Source organism: Hyaena hyaena, unplaced genomic scaffold (genome assembly GCF_003009895.1).
Source record: "Hyaena hyaena isolate Hyena2069 unplaced genomic scaffold, ASM300989v1 scaffold_20, whole genome shotgun sequence".
Taxonomy (NCBI): domain Eukaryota; kingdom Metazoa; phylum Chordata; class Mammalia; order Carnivora; family Hyaenidae; genus Hyaena; species Hyaena hyaena.
This window is the reverse complement of record NW_024080652.1, coordinates 6,081,909-6,097,659: the sequence shown is the minus strand read 5'-3', so window position 1 is coordinate 6,097,659 and position 15,751 is coordinate 6,081,909. Positions and strand designations below refer to the sequence as shown.

The following is a 15,751-nucleotide window of genomic DNA, read 5'->3' as shown; positions in this document are numbered from 1 at the left end:
TGAGAGAGAGAGAGAGAGAGACAGAGCCTGAGTGGGGAGGGGCAGAGAGGGAGACAGAATCCAAAGCAGGCGCCAGGAGCTGAGCTGACAGCACACAGAGCCAGACTCGGGGCTCAAACCCATGAACTGTGAGATCATGACCTGAGCTGGTTGGATGCTTAACTGACTGAGCCACCCAGATGCTCTTTAAATGTTATTTTAAATGAAGGAGGTAGAGTGCCTGCTCAAAGGGCCTTATAATCTAATGGGCAGGGAAGATGCTCAAAGGGCTGAAAATCCCTAATACGTGGCTGGATGGAAAAACTGTATGCAGTTTCTCGTGACCAGGTATGGTACAAATATAAATCTGTCCACTTTTAATCAGCCACATAGCTTATTAGTGTTCAGTGCACTTTCTAGGTGCACTGTGTTATTTTCTGTTGCTGTCCTTTGTTCCATAAGGCTTCAGGCAGAGTATCTGTGAATAGGGCACTGATGTGTGGTGACGCAAGACAGAAATATGCATCAGTTAGTAATGAAAACAAGGAAGTGGAGTGTTCTATGTCATAGGCCCAGTCATGTCATGTTGGATTTTTAAGAACTATTCCCTTTACGTTGTAAGACCACCTGACTACTGTGTTTTATGATCTCTCTGCCTGTCTCTTTGGTTAGCATGTTCATAGATGTCTCTCTAATGGAACTGCTTTTTGTAATGTCCATAAGGTATTCATTTGGAATTAAAATATTATAGTTTCCCTACCTCTGTTTCTTTACTAAAAATAAGGCAATTATTCTGTTATATTTTATTTTTTAAAATGTTTTATTTGAGAGCGAGCACCTGCATGCGCACAGGTGAGGGGCAGAGAGAGAGAGGGAGAGAGAGAATCCCAAGCAGGCTCCACATTGTCAGCAAGGGAGCCTGATGTGGGGCTCCAACTTACAAACCATGAGATCACGCCCTGAGCCAAGATCAAGAATTGGTCGTTAACCGACTGAGCCACCCAGGCACTCCTGATTTCTTAATCTTAATGTGATTACCTACTGGTGGGTCCTCTGCCCACTTTTACAGTATGGGATATCAAGCCCCAGAAAGTAACTAAATGTTAATTTTCAGATACGACTGCACTGTGCCCTTTACATTAGCAAAACAGAGAAATAATTTCTAAATTTTCTTCTAAGTACTGCTTCAGCTGGATTCCACAGATTTTGATACGTTAATTAAATTTGTTTCTTTCTGTTCTAAATATTTTTTTATCCCTCCCTTAAGATGTTCCCTTTCACCCATGAATTATTTACAAGTGTGGTGTTGACTCTTCATGTGTTTGGAGATTTTTCTGTTATCTTTTTATATTGCTTCGTAGTTGAATTCCGTTCTGATCAGAGAACATAATTATACAATTTCAATTCTTTTACATTTGTTCAGATTTTTTAAATTCCATGTATGTTGAAGAGAAGGTGTAACGCTTCTGTGATTGTGTGGAATGCTCGATAGATGTCCGCTTGATATAGTTAGTGGAGGGCATTCAGTCCTCCTGTGTCCCTGCTGACCTCGTGTTTCCCAGTATTGCCGATTACTGGGAGAGGTGCTCAAGTCTCCAGCTGGAATTTTGGATTTGTCTATTTTTCTTTGCAGTTCTGTCAGGTTTTACTCCATGTGTCTTGAAGCTCTGGTGTCAGATGCTTACACTTTTAGGACTGTTCTGCCTTGTTGGCAAATTAACCATCTTTTCATTATAGACTGTCCTTCTTTTTCCCCCAGGGTTTTCTTTGTTCTGAAGTCCACTTTGTCCAATATTAATAGAGCCACTCCGGCTTCCTTATCGTTAGTGTTTGCATGGTCTATCTTTCCCCCCATGTGAGTGGCAATTCTTCGTTCTTTGTATGCTGACTAATTTTGGATCACATCCTGACCATTTTGAATGTTATGCTATAGGCCCTGTGTCTTGTTTAAATCCTATGGTGAATGTTGATGTATTTGTTTTAGCAGGCGTTGTTGACCCGGGTGGGTTCAGGGTGTGTGTTCCAAATGGCTTTCTGTGGGTTGTCGTTTCAGTGTCTCAGTTCTGTGTTCATAACCTTTGCAGGGCTATTTGTATCTCACCTGTCTGTATTCCACAAGTGACCACCTGGAGCTTGGCCAGTGGTTCACCCCATAGTTTAAGTGCACTAGACATTTGTGTTTGAGAGTTATCACTAGTAAGAATCAAGACTTGAGATTTTCTTGGCCATAGCTCAGAATTCTTACCCCCAGCCTGCTGCCTTTTGAGGGCCGGCCCAAACTGAGATACCATTCACTAGGACCCCATCCTTGGCAGTTACCAGATTCCAGCCCTTATCCCCAAGTCCTAAAAGGGCACCTTTTAGCAAATGGCTAAAGGGCAAGATGCAGCCGGACTTCTTGGTTCTCTCTAGGTCAAGTACTGACCTGAATCTGGGTTCAGTACATCCTCACTACCTTGTTAGCTATTTGGTGCTTTTAGGAACATGCTTGTCATATTCCTGCAGCTTTTATTGTTTTTAGCAGACTGACTTACCTAATCTGCTGTTTCCAGGGGCTGAAAATACTTCTGATTTTTAGTATGTTCCAGTTTGTGAATTAGAGGTTGTTATGGGTTGCATTTTGACCCTCCAAAATTCATACGTTAAAGTCCTCAGTCCCCGCTGTACCTCACAAGGTGGCTTCCCATTTTGGGGTGCCTGGGTGGCTTAGTTGGTTAGTGTCCGACTGCAGCTCAGGTCATGATCTCTCATGGTTTGTGAGTTCGAGCCCCACATTGGGTTCTGTGCTGACAGCTTCAGATTCTGAACCCGTTTCAGATTCTGTCTCCCTGTCTCTCTGCACCTCCCCTGCTCGCGCTGTCTCTCCCCCCTCCAAAATTAAAAAAAAATGTTTTTTAATGAAAAAAAAAAAGATGGCTTCTCATTTGGAAATAGGGTCATTGCAGATGCAGGGAGTGAAGATGAAGCCATCCTAGAGTCAGGTGGGCCCCTAATCCAATTATGACTGGTATCCTTATCAAGTGGGGAAATTTGGATACCGACAAGCACAAAGGGAGAATGCCTTGTGAGCATGAAGGCAGAGATAGGGAGATCTATCGGTCATCCAAGAAACACGAGAGTGTGCCCGCAAACCCCCAGAAACTCGGAGAGAGACATCTAGCAGATACTCCCTTCAGAGCTCTCAGAAGGAAGTGACCCTGCTGGTGCCTGGATCTTGGATTTCCGGGCTCCAGAAATGTGAGCTAAATTTTCTGTTGTTGAAGCCACCCAGCACCTGGTACTTTGTCACAGCAGCTTTGGCAAACTGATGAAGAGATGGTCATTTCTCTAAGCTGGGATCGTTAAGAAAATATCTTCTTTTTAGATCCTGAAGTTGAACCTAGCTTTTCGTGCTATAGTGGAATATTCATGTTCCTGAAAAACCTTGTATTCTGAAAGTCATGCACTAAAAAACAGTGTTTGATGGTTCAGTCAGTTAAGCACCCGACTCCTGATTTTGGCTCAGGTCATGATCTCACGGTCGTGGGATTGATTCCTGCATTGGGCTCACTCACGCTGGTGTGGAGTCTGCTTAAGATTCTCTTTTTCTCTCTCCCTCTGTCTCTCCTCCCACTTAGGCGTGCACACGATCTCAAAAAAAAAGTGTCTTATGAACACGATCTCAAAAAAAAGTGTCTTATGAGAAAAATAAGATTGTGGCAGTTTTCTCAAAATGTATGCAGGTTAGTAATTACTAGCAAAAGCATAATTGATACCTCAGTTGATGACCTGGACCATAGGCAGACATCTCAGTGTGGCTGGAGGTTGCTAAAATGGATACTAAAAGTACATAAAAGGAGCAGAGTGGAAATTCTAGCAGTGCTTGAATTGGTAGCTTGGATAATGAGTGTCTGACCATGCAAACAGAAGTAGAGCTCAGAGCCAGTGGCGCTGCCCTCACAGGGGCACTGACAGGTACCAGTTTGTCACAGCCCAGCTGAGTGAGACCTTGGGCCTGCCTGTGACTGCACTCTGGGAGTGAGGCCCCCACGCAGGCTCCCGTTTGCAGCTTATGATGCAACTTCTTGCTAAGGCCAAGTTAGGTCAGGACTTGTTTTTTTTCTTGCCTCAGATTTCACATAATTCCATTCCCTCCCCTTTTTTGCTTTGGAAACTCACAAATGAATCAGCGAGGCTTCCATGCTGTAATGATGTCATTCCCACTTTACAGTCACACATGAGGTCATCTGGGTTACAGAAAATCCCAGCACAACAGACGGCATTTGAATTGAATTCCCTTTTGTGTTCTTCACATTCACCTGTTAAGTCTCCTTGTGCAGCTGCTGGTGTTAATGTGACTTTTAAAAGACATGGATTTAGTCACAGCTATAAGTATTTTAAAAATGAGTTGTGGAGGGGCGCCTGGGTGGCTCAGTCAGTTAAGCATCTGACTTCGGCTCAGGTCATGATCTTGTGGTTTGTGAGTTCAAGCTCCCGGTCGGGCCCTGTGCTGGACAGCTCAGAGCCTGGAGCCTGCTTCGGATTCTGTCTCCCTCCATCTCTGCCCACCCCTGCTCACACTCTGTCTTCCTCTTCTCTCTCAAAAATAAACATTAAAAACATTTTTTAATGAGTTGTGGAGTTATTTAAAAATTGATAAATATTGCCCCAACTTGTTAACATTTTCAGTTAATAGGAGATATTCTCTTTATGATCTATAAAGCTGTTCATTGTTACAAAGGGGATTATTTATGAAATTTTAAAATTACTGTGATTTAATTATTATTCTTTAACTATTTTGTTTAATTGATGTGTGTGCGCACAGAAGATGGGGGTTCCGACAACCAGTGGGAGATCCTGTAAGCTTCCCACCTAACTTATGCTCACTCTCAACGTCTAGATGAATTTTTAGTTTGGTCTGATTTGTAGTTCTGGTATTTTTAATCTGCTGCCCTGAAATATTTAAGGTTACTTTTAGGTAACAACTACTGGAGTGTAATTTTGAGTTGTTTCAAACAACTTCAATTGTTTTTCATCTCATGTGTGAGTATCAACTGCGCTATTAATGAAACTCACAGTTTGACTTTTGTTATCTGTTATTTTTGAAAATTCATATTAATCTGTTACAATGTAGAAAGACTATCAGAGCTTTAATATTTAGACTGCAAAAGCTTTTATTTTAGCAGGTTATTTGTAATCAATTCATAGTTGAAAAATTGGCTTATCTCAGCTTAACCTGGGGTTATATACTTGGCTTTTTTTTTAAAGGTTTATTTGTTTATTTTAAAGAAAGAGAGAGAGAGAGAGAGAGAGAAAACATGAGGGAGGGGCAGAGAGTGAGGTAGAGAGAGAATCCCAAGCAGGCTCTGCACCTTCAGTGTGGAGCCTGACATGGGGCTCGAACTCACGGACCATGATGTCATGACCTGAGCTGAAACCAAGAGTCAGAGGCTCAGCTGACTGCGCACCCCCGGGCACCCTGTTTAATTGAAGTATACATACAGAAGAGTGTAATGTCAGGCGATGTAATTTAGAATTTGTTTTAAATAAAGACAGTATCTTCAAGAGTAGCTCTTTACATGAGGAGAAAAGAAATCAAATTGTGCTTCATGTGGCATAAAATGATTTTTTTTGCATGAGAATTTTAAGAATGAAATTGCAAAAACTCTTCAAAATTTGGATGCCTTTTCTGCAGGGCTCTGGTGATTTGGGTAATAATGTAATGTCATTATAGGGTGTTTGCTTTGTTGTATTTTATTGAATTTGAGGGAGTGAATTCCAGGGAAATCTTTGTTTTCCGGGATGAAACACAAAACATCTTTGTGGTGGTAGGACTGGCTGCATTCTCTCCTAATTGCTAGAGCTAGAGCCTGAGAACAGAGAGGGGTTTGGCTTTGCAGTGAGAGGAAAGGAGATTTGACAGTTATTGAGAATGCCAGACTGAAGGCAGCTTTAAATCTGATTAGTTTGTAATTCATTTTGGGAAATGTTTTCTGAATATGGGAATTTCCGAGATTACCAAAGCTTCTTATAATTCTGGAAGTAGGAAGGAACAGCGAGTAACGGCATATGTTTTTAGTGTGTGGCTTCCATTCCCTCCTCACCTTTTTATTTTTTTTTTAACGTTTATTTTTCAAAGAGAGAGAGAGAGAGAGCGAGCGCACACAAGGGGGGGGGGGGGGGGCAGAAAGAGAGGGGCACAGAGGATCCAAAGTGGATTCTGAGCTGAGAGCAGAGAGCCTGATGTGGGGCTTGAACCTGCGAACCATAAGATCATGACCTGAGCCAAAGTTGGACACCTCACTGAGCCACCCAGGTGCACCCCCCCGTCGCTCCCTTTTTTTAAGCAGTAGTATATTATTGACATGCCACGTTTGCTCTGCCTTTTCTTCATTCTCCTCTTCTTCCTTCCTATGCTAGTGTCCTCCCCAGTCTCCCACCGGTGTGTCTGATGGTGTGCGAGTGGCCCTGGCAGTGAAGGCTTCTGGTGAGGGTCTGTGGGAAGTGCCTGAGGTGTGGCTAATACCAGCCCCGGTAGTAGAACAAGGTCTGTGCATCGGGTTTCTGTGATTCATGGTAGCTGCATTCAGTGAAGTCCCCATGAACACAGGGTTAGTGACCACTGAGCCTTTGCTCCTAAGGAATACAGGATTCAGGGCATGTCTCGGTAGCAGCCTGGAGCCTGCTTCAGATTCTGTGTCTCGCCGTCTCTCGGCCCTCCCATACTCATGTTTCTCTCCCCTCCCCTCAAAAATAAGTAAACATTAAAAAAAATAATTTAAAAAAAGGAGTACAGAATTTGGTTCCTGTGAGCCCCGGTCACATTTTTGTGAACTGTACAATAGCATGTTTCATGTGTGCTCTTGGTCCTATTTAATGACATCGCATTTAGTATATATTAATAATTAATAATAGTTGATAATGATGGTGATTCGTTAGCATTTAACATGTGGCTAACAGTGCTATAAAGCCAGGCCTGAACGAAGCTGGCACAACACATGTATTTTTTCTGGGAGGCACATTGCAGCCTTCCCGAGTTTAAGAATACTAGGTAACACTTCAACACCAAGGGCTATTTTAAATAGCAGAATCACCAACAAAGAGCACACAAATGTGGAAAAGGAGTCACTAAATAGACCCCAAAAAGGACACCCATTTAGAGTGTGAGAGCTGAAACAAGAAGGAAAATGTTGCCTTGTTCAGCCCCAGCTGGGAGTGTGGACATTGCGGGATTCAAGTTTTTTGTCGCTCTCACGTGTCTGATGGCCAACAAAGTGCTGAGAGTATTGATTTTGGGGTTACAAGTAAATTGTTTTTAAGTAAACTCTTCTCCTAATGTGGGACTCAAATTCACCCCAAGATCGAGAGTCACGTGCTCTACTCACTGAGCCAGCTGGGTGCCCCAGTAAAGTTTGTTTCCTTCCTTCCTTCCCTCCCTCCCTCCCTCCCTCTCTCCCTCCTTTCCTTTCTTCCTTGAGAGAGGGAGAGAGCTAGCAAGCATGAGTGGGGGAGGGGCAGAGAGAGAGGGAGAGAGAATCTCAAGCAGTCTCTGCACTGTCAGGGCAGAGCCCAATGTGAGACTAGAAATCATGAACTGTGATATCAACCTGCAAGAGTCGGACCCTTAACTGACTGAACCACCCAGGCTCCCTCCAGTAATTTTAACAAGTAGGCAAATTCACAAATACAGAATTCATGATTAATGAGGACCAGCTACTCAAATGACTAGGATTGGGTCCTGACCCCTACCACGCAGTACATGTATTGTTGTCTTAAGCAAGTTCACTGCTCTATGTCTATTTTCATGTTTATAAATTGGGGATAAATATTACCTACACCAGAAGTTAGTGAATTGAAACGAGTACGTTGCTGTCACATTGCCAGATAAACAGTAAGTCCTTGATAAGTAGTAATGTTAGTAGTAATGAGTAAGATAAGTTAATTCTAACAGCAACTATCTTCATCATGTACCGATTTTGACGCTCACAATAACCCTGAAAAGCAGGAAGTGTTATTTCTTTGGTACAGATGAGAAAATGGAGGCTCAGAGGGGTTGGGTAGTGTGCTCCATGCTATCCATCTGCTAAATAGCTGGGCTGCAGTTTGAACCCAGGACTTGATCATTTCAAGTGAAGAAGGATTCTATATGGCTTCGGGTTCCTAGCAACCCAGCTGGGATGTATCTGTACCCCGAGGTGAGGACAGAGGTGGTTGGGCAAAGAGGACTCTCTTAGGAGGGAGCTTATGCTTCCTGCCCAGAGTGGAGGAAATTAGGGAGAGATAGAGCCCAGAGTGATCACATGACAAGCCTTGGGCTGCAGAGACAGAGGCCAAAGGAGGCCCTAAAGAGTAGAGGCCTTATGTCAGTTGGCATGAAGACCTGGGCAGGGACCACTTCTGTTTGAGGGAGGTGACCTCAAACACCTTGGTATCAACTACTGCTGTTGGTCATCTTAGCTGTCCACAAACTGGACTTGCGGAGAATAGCACTTATCATTGCTTTCCTATATGTATTTCTGACCTTCATAGGTCCTCACGTCTGTCAGAAAGTTAGCACTTGGGGAAAGCTCTTTGTTTCTCAAGTACTCCAAACGAATGGCCTAAGAGGGGTGTTTTCCTCAAAGACTTCCAGAGATGGGTCCTTTCTTTGGGTGGTTTTGGAGAAGGGCTTCCCATATTCACACAATTGGCGTTTGCGTGTGGAGTGAATTGGGAACTATCCCAGTTCTCCGAGCTCTAAGGGCCTGGCATTTTGGTAAGTAAAGGCCTCCAAAAGGCAGTTTCCACTCTCCCCTCCGACAGTGACACATTTTTCTGAGTCAAGGCTGACCCGGGTGTTGTGAATGCCCAGACTCTCAGAAAGACACATGGAAGTTTTCCATCATTTTCTACTTGTAGGCTGCAAATGGTTTTCAGTAGACTGCAACATAGCAATTTGAAGGGAATGCTTCATGGCGTTCTTGCGGAATGATTGTTTCTTACATCTGGTTCAAGTTCGGTGGCCGTGCGTTGTGTAAATTTCAAATTGTTTTTGTATTTAGCGTCCATGTAAATAAATGAATAAGTAGTCAAAAGCCAGGGTGGTATTTTGGGGATATGTTTTTCTTCATGAATCCCCTAGGGGCTGAGATAACTGAGGTTATCATGTATATACAGTCAGTAGTAATTATAATTTGGAGCAGGGGCCGGCAACCTTCTTCTGAAAGGCCCAGATAGTAAATATTTTATGCTTTGTGGGCCATATGGTCTCTGTCACAACTATTCAGTTCTGCCATTGTAGCCACAGACACTTAGTAAACAGATGAACGTGGCTGTATTCCATTTAAACTTTATTTACAAAAACAGGCAGAAGGCCCGTTTACAAAATTTGGTCCATGGGCCATGGTTAGCCAGTCCCTGGTCTAGAGCATAGTTGTTACTTTAAGACATTTCTAACTCCTTTGTAGGGTTAAACTGTAGCAGAATTTTGTGTATGTAGCGTTTAAAAATTTGCATTGTAACCTTGGGCAGTGAAAGTAATGTTCTATGGAAAACTTGTCATCTCTTATGCATTTTGCTCAAAGAAAAAGATTCTAAATCAAGATATTAAGTTTATGGGACATTTTTGGTTGGTGGTAGGAAAGGAAAATTGAAATGAAATACCAGGAGCTGTAACAATTTACTCACATTTCACTCGTTTTTCTTCTGTTATGAATTGTATATTTAATGATAAGCTCTGGGGTATTTAATATCTCGGGACAGAAGGCAGAGATTGCTAATTAATTTTCCCCCTAAAATGCAGTGCCTTGGCTCTCTCCTTTTCTGTCTTTCCCTCTTCCACCTCCCCCACACGCTGGATAGAGAAGCTGACTGTAAGGGGCATTGATTTATGTGGGAAGAAGAGACAAGGGTCATGGTGACAAGCTGAGGTAACTGTAAGCTGCAGAAAAAGACAGGGTAGGCTGGAAGCTCTCAAGCCCTGAGCAACATGTTTGACCTTGATGGTTGCTTTAATCATGATCAGTGAGTAAGTGATCCATTTTGTGAGAGCTTTGTTCTAATTCCCCCCCTTCTCCAAAACACCCAAGAGCATATTCAGAACCCCTTCACCTGGTCTAGGCCATGGAGGGGTCGTGTGTTCGTGTGCAGCTTCTGCTGGGAAAAATGGTACACGTTCAAGAAGCATCAACTACTATCCACCTGTTTCCCACTATCCCTTTCTTCTTTTTATTTTTATTAAAAAAATTTTTTTTAACGTTTATTTATTTTTGAGAGATAGAACATGAACTCGGGTGGGGCAGAGAGAGGAGGAGAATCCGAAGCAGGCTGGAGGCACAGAGCCAGATGTAGGGCTCTAACTCATGGACCACAAGATCATGACCTGAGCTGAAGTTGGACACAACCAACTAAGCCACCCAGGCGCCCCTGTTCTTTTTGTTTTTTTTTTTTTTTAAATGTTAGTTTATTTTTGAGAGAGAAAGAGAGAGACAGAGCATGGGTGGGGGAGGGGCAGAGAGAGAGAGGGAGACACAGAATCCAAAGCAGGCTCCAGGCTCTGAGCTGTCAGCACCGAGCCTGACGCAGGGCTTGAACTCACCAACCACGAGATTATGACCTGAGCTGAAGTCGGAAGCTTAAATAACTGAGCCACCCAGGCACCCCCCCACCATCCTTTTCTAAACTGACTTTTAACTAATTTATGTTCATGAAAATCTTTTTTTTTTTTTATAGTTTCCAGTCTTCATACAGTCATGTTTTGTTTTGTTTTCTTTTCTTTTCGGGAAGTAAGCTCTTTTTTACATGCTATCAAATGAAGGCCAATGTCCTTTAAGCAGTTATGACAATATTAGAATATGAAGAATGAGCTCCTCTCTACTGCACACACACCATCTCTTTGGAGATTTAAACTGAGTGAGCAGAAAATAGTAGTGTGATAAAAAGTCCATGTAGGTGGGTTTGCAGAAAAGTTAACCCCAAATCTTATTACAGGTGAATAACAGGCAGAAAACATAGACTTGTGCATCCATGCAGATGCCAAACAGGTACTAGACTATTCAGAGGATCATTGTGAGTTGACTTTTCAATGTGATTTCCATGAGTAGTGTAGAATTTTGAAAGGTTTTAAAGACAAAAAATCCAGTTAATTGTATTTTAAAGATTCAATTTGTATCAGTGTCTAGATCCTCCCCAAGAAGTGCACATAGATCCTGTGATAATGCCTCCTTCTCCTTATGCGCCCCATCTGATTTCTGATACTACATCCTCTTCATAAATCCAAAACCTGCCTGCCCTTTGAAATTCAGCTGGTCTCACCTCCACAGAAATAAACACAACCCAAGCATTCCCACAATAATATTCTGTTTCTCTGCATTCTGGTAATTTGTCTGTACAGCTCATTTGGAAGTTTGAGTCCATATGGCAGTGTTTGCTGAGCAAGATGTTAGTCTTAGATTTACCTCTGTCATGGGTCCTACTTTCAGTGAGTTTAAAATCTGTTTAGAGACTTATATAAGTAACTAATAAAAAAATGTAACTTGACAGGGCAGCACAGGATAGGGGATGGCTGATGGAGGAAGGGAGGCTTGAACTTGAACTAGGCTCAGGAAGTAGACATCTGGATGGTGAAGAGGAGGAGGTGGCGGTGGGAAGGACCTCAGCAAAGGAGTTGGTGGGGGAAGGTAAGGGAATGGGGATGAGCAGGGGGGAGTGGGGTGGGAGCTCATAGGACAGGAATGACTGAACCCAATCTGGGGGTGACCAGAGAGGAAAGGCTTTCTGGAGGTTGGTGGTTGATAAGACAGATAGTGAGTGGGAGAGGATTCTGGAAAGTTTTAAGTGCTAGCTTCTGGGAGTTTATACTTTTTCTCTCTATTTGGGGGGAGAGGAGGGGTAGGGGCAGGGAGGAATTTTTATTTCACTTTGGAAGTAGAGTTAAGCTCAGAGGTTTATGTGTAGGAGAGTTACATGATGAAGAGTGTTCTATTCATTTATCCAACAAATAATCACTTCATGATTAAAATGAATCAGAGGAAAGAGATGCCAGAGTCTATTGTAAGAATCCAGACATGAGACCGGAGTTGCCTGGAATTGAGCAGTGGTGCTGGGACTGCAAAGAATAGACTTAAGATACTACAAAAGACGAATTGATAGGGCTTGATGAGTAATTGAATGTTGGTTAGCAAAAGTGAGCTGTTCTGCACTATTGTTTGGTTTTCCTGTTGATGTGTTTTGTTTCTTGAGCTAAACTGTAATCTCTTTTGGGACAGACACTACATCTTCTACTACATTTGTTGTAGCTGGCCATTATCTTTTTAGCCCCGCCTGAAGAATTTACTTAACATGTATTATTGCATGCAGTCTTCATGACATGTTAAACAATGACCTGTAACTTACCAATAAGAGAAAGCTAAGACTGAAGGGTTTGTCTTACAAAACACAAACGACACTTTGTCTTCAAACCACTAGTGCATTTATTTAATATTTTAATTGTGATATCATGGTCATGCCATAAACTTTACCCTTTAAATTCTACAATGCAGGGATGCCTGGGTGGTGCTGTTGGATAAGTATCTGATTCTTGATTTTGGCTCAGGTCATAATCTCACAGTTCGTGGGTTGGAGCCCTGTGTTGGGCTCTGTGATAACAGTGCTGAGCCTGCTTGAGATTCTCTCTCTCCCTTTCTGTCTGTCCTTTCCCTGCTCGTGCACACACTCTCTCTCTCAAAAAAAAAAAAAAAAAGTTTACAGTGTTGGATATAGTATAGGATGTTCACAGAGTTGTGCTATTATCACTGTCTGATTTTGGGATATTTTTATTACCTCCAAAACAAAGCCCACATACGGTGGCAGTCAGGCCCCATCCATTTTACCCTGAGCTTTTAGAGCCACTAATCAACTTTCTGTCCCTATAGATGGCTTGGTTTGTTCAGGCTGTCATAACAGAATGCCACAGACTGAGTGGATTATAAGCAATAAACACTTATTTCTCACAGTTCTAAAGGCTGGGAAGTCCAAAATCAAGGTGCTGGCAGGCTCAATGCTTAGTGAGTGCGGCTTCTTGGTTCATAGATGGTACCTTCTTGCTGTGTCCTCACAGCTGAAGGAGTGTGGGAGCTCTCTGGGGTCCGTTTTATAAAGCACTAATCCCATTCCCGAGGGCTCCACTCCATGACCTAATCATCTCCCAAAGGTCCCGCCTCCAGCTGTCATCATGTTGGGAATTAGGATTTAATTAACATAGGAATTTTAAGGAGACAATTCAACCTATAGCAATTGACTGGCCTATTCTGGACATTTCCTGTAAATGGAATCGTGCAGTTTGTGGCCCTTTGTGTTTGGCGTCACTCACTCAACACAATATATTCAAGGTACATCCATACTGTAGCATATTTCATATATCAGGATTCCATTCCTTTTTATGGCTGAATAATATTCTGTTGTATGGACATACCACATTTTATTCATTCATCAGATGATAAGCATTTGGGTTGTGTGTACTTTTTGGCTAATCATGAATAATGCTGCTATAAACATTTGTGTGCAAGCTTCTGTTTTCAGTTCTCTTGTGTGTACCTAGGGGTGGATTGTTGGTTCATAGGGCAACTGTATGCTTCACAGCTTGAGAAACTGCCAGACTACTTTTCAAAGTGACACCACCATTTTACATTCCCAGCATCAGTGTATCAGTATTCTGTTTTCTCCACATTTGTCCACGTTTTTCATTTTAGCCATTCTAGTTGGTATGAAGTTTGTACCTCCCTGATGATAACTTAATGATGTTTATCATCATGGACTTACTGGCCCTTTGTATATCTTCTTTGAAGAAATATCTATTAGGCTTGGTTGGTTGAGCATCAGGCTCTCGATTTTGGTTCATGTCATGGTCCCAGGGTTGTGGGATCGGGCCCCACATCGGGCTCTGCACTGAGTTTGGAGCCTGCTTAGGATTCTCTCTCTCTCTTCCTCTCTCCCTCCTGTCTTTTGAAGCAGAAAAGTTTTTAGTTTTGATGAAGCTCAATTTATGTATTTTTTACTTTTGCTGCTTATACTTTTGATCCTACATCTAAGAAATCACTGCCTAGTCCCAGGTCATGAAGATTTATGCCTTACAGTTTTTTCTAACTTTTGTGTCTGATGTGAGGTAGGGGTCTAGCCTCATTCTTTTGCATGTGGAATCCAGTTGTCCCAGCACCATTTGTTGAAAAGATTGTTCTCTTCTCGCTGAACTGGCTTGGCACCATTTTCGTAAGTTCAACAACACATTCATGAAATAAGGTTCAGACATCTACTGTTTTAACAGATCAACTTTAAGTAAAAATTGGTTTATTGGGTTTGAATTTTACAGAGGTTGCTTAAATTAGTGGTGAGTGTGGATTTGAAGAGTACTGAGAGTTTTTCCACACAACACTGTGAGAACTATCGATAGTGTCCTGAAACTTACAGTCCTTTCCAAAGCCACAATAGTTGTAGCCAGGAGATGCAACCACCCATCTCCTTGTGGTTATGGATTGGCTTGGTGATACCCCTGATGTCTTCTGATAACTCTGGTTTGCATCAATAAGAGTAACTTCAAAGAATTTGTGTGTGGAATTTTCACTAGCCCAGTAGGAGTTGAGGACTCTTAAGGTCCCAGAGGTGTCCAGTTCCAGCTACAAGTGCACGCTACAGGTGGTTAGGACCCATGGTAACCAGGTTTGCTGTGGATTGCACCCTTGGGACCTGGGCACCTGCATCCACCACAGCAGACACAACTCTGCTAAATGACAAAATCTGGACTAGCCGCGTACCCAGGCTGTATGCTTTATTGGGTTAGTTGGGGTTAGAGAGGCATGGAGCTTGGGAGCAGGTGTGCGGCATGCAAGCCTGTGTTCTTCTGCATAGCTTCCAGTGTGCCGTGAATCACCCACCTGGTAACTGATGGCTGCCATGAAATAGAAAGGTTACCCATGGTCTACCATGGAAGATGAACTATCTTCTTAAGGTGAGGAGCAGTATAGCTACTCAAAATAACTTTGATATATTTAAGCTCAGGGGCACCTGGGTGACTCAGTCAGTAGAGCGTATGACTCTTGACCTCAGGGTCATGACTTTGAGCCCCATGTTGGGCATAGAGATTACTTTTTTTTTTTAAAAGTAGAAAAAATTAAGCCTAATTTGTAGGACATGAAAATGTGAAGAATGCAAAATAATGCAAGGGCCACAGACAGGAAGGAAATACTTTCAGAAGCTAGAACTGATAAAGGACCATTAATCCAAAATATGAAAAGAACTCTTAAAACTCAACAATAAGAAAACAACTTGATTAAAAAATGGGCAAAAGACCTGAATGAACATCTCACCAAAGTTCTACAGATGGCAAATAGGTATATGAAAGGAGACTCCCCAGTCATATATCAACCAGGGAAATGCAAATGAAAACAACGATGAAATACCACTACACACCTATTAAAATGGCTGCAATCCAAAACACCAGTGACACCAAGAGCAGGCAAGGATGTGGGGCAGTAGGAACTCTCATTCATTGCTGGTAGGAATGCAGCATGGTACAGCCATGGAAGATAGTTTGGCAGTCTCTGACGACACCAAGCACTCTTACCATATGATCCAGTCATTGTGTTCCTTGATATTTAACTAAAAAAGTTGAAAACTTACATTCACACAAAACCCTTGCACACAGATGTCCATGGCAGCTCTATTTGTAATTGCTAAAACTCGGAAGCGACTGTGATACATCCAGACAGGTGGCCTCTTACTACTAAAAAGAAATGAGCTATCAAATTATGAAAAGACATGGAGGAACTGTAAATGCCTGTTA

General features: G+C 42.5%; 1 protein-coding gene across 2 annotated transcripts in view; it reads left to right on the top strand.

The window, feature by feature from the left end:
* The window catches only part of SMURF1 (SMAD specific E3 ubiquitin protein ligase 1), a 114,956-nt gene that overhangs the window by 45,660 nt on the left and 53,545 nt on the right, over window positions 1–15,751 (top strand). The gene's annotated exons all lie outside the window — the stretch shown is intronic.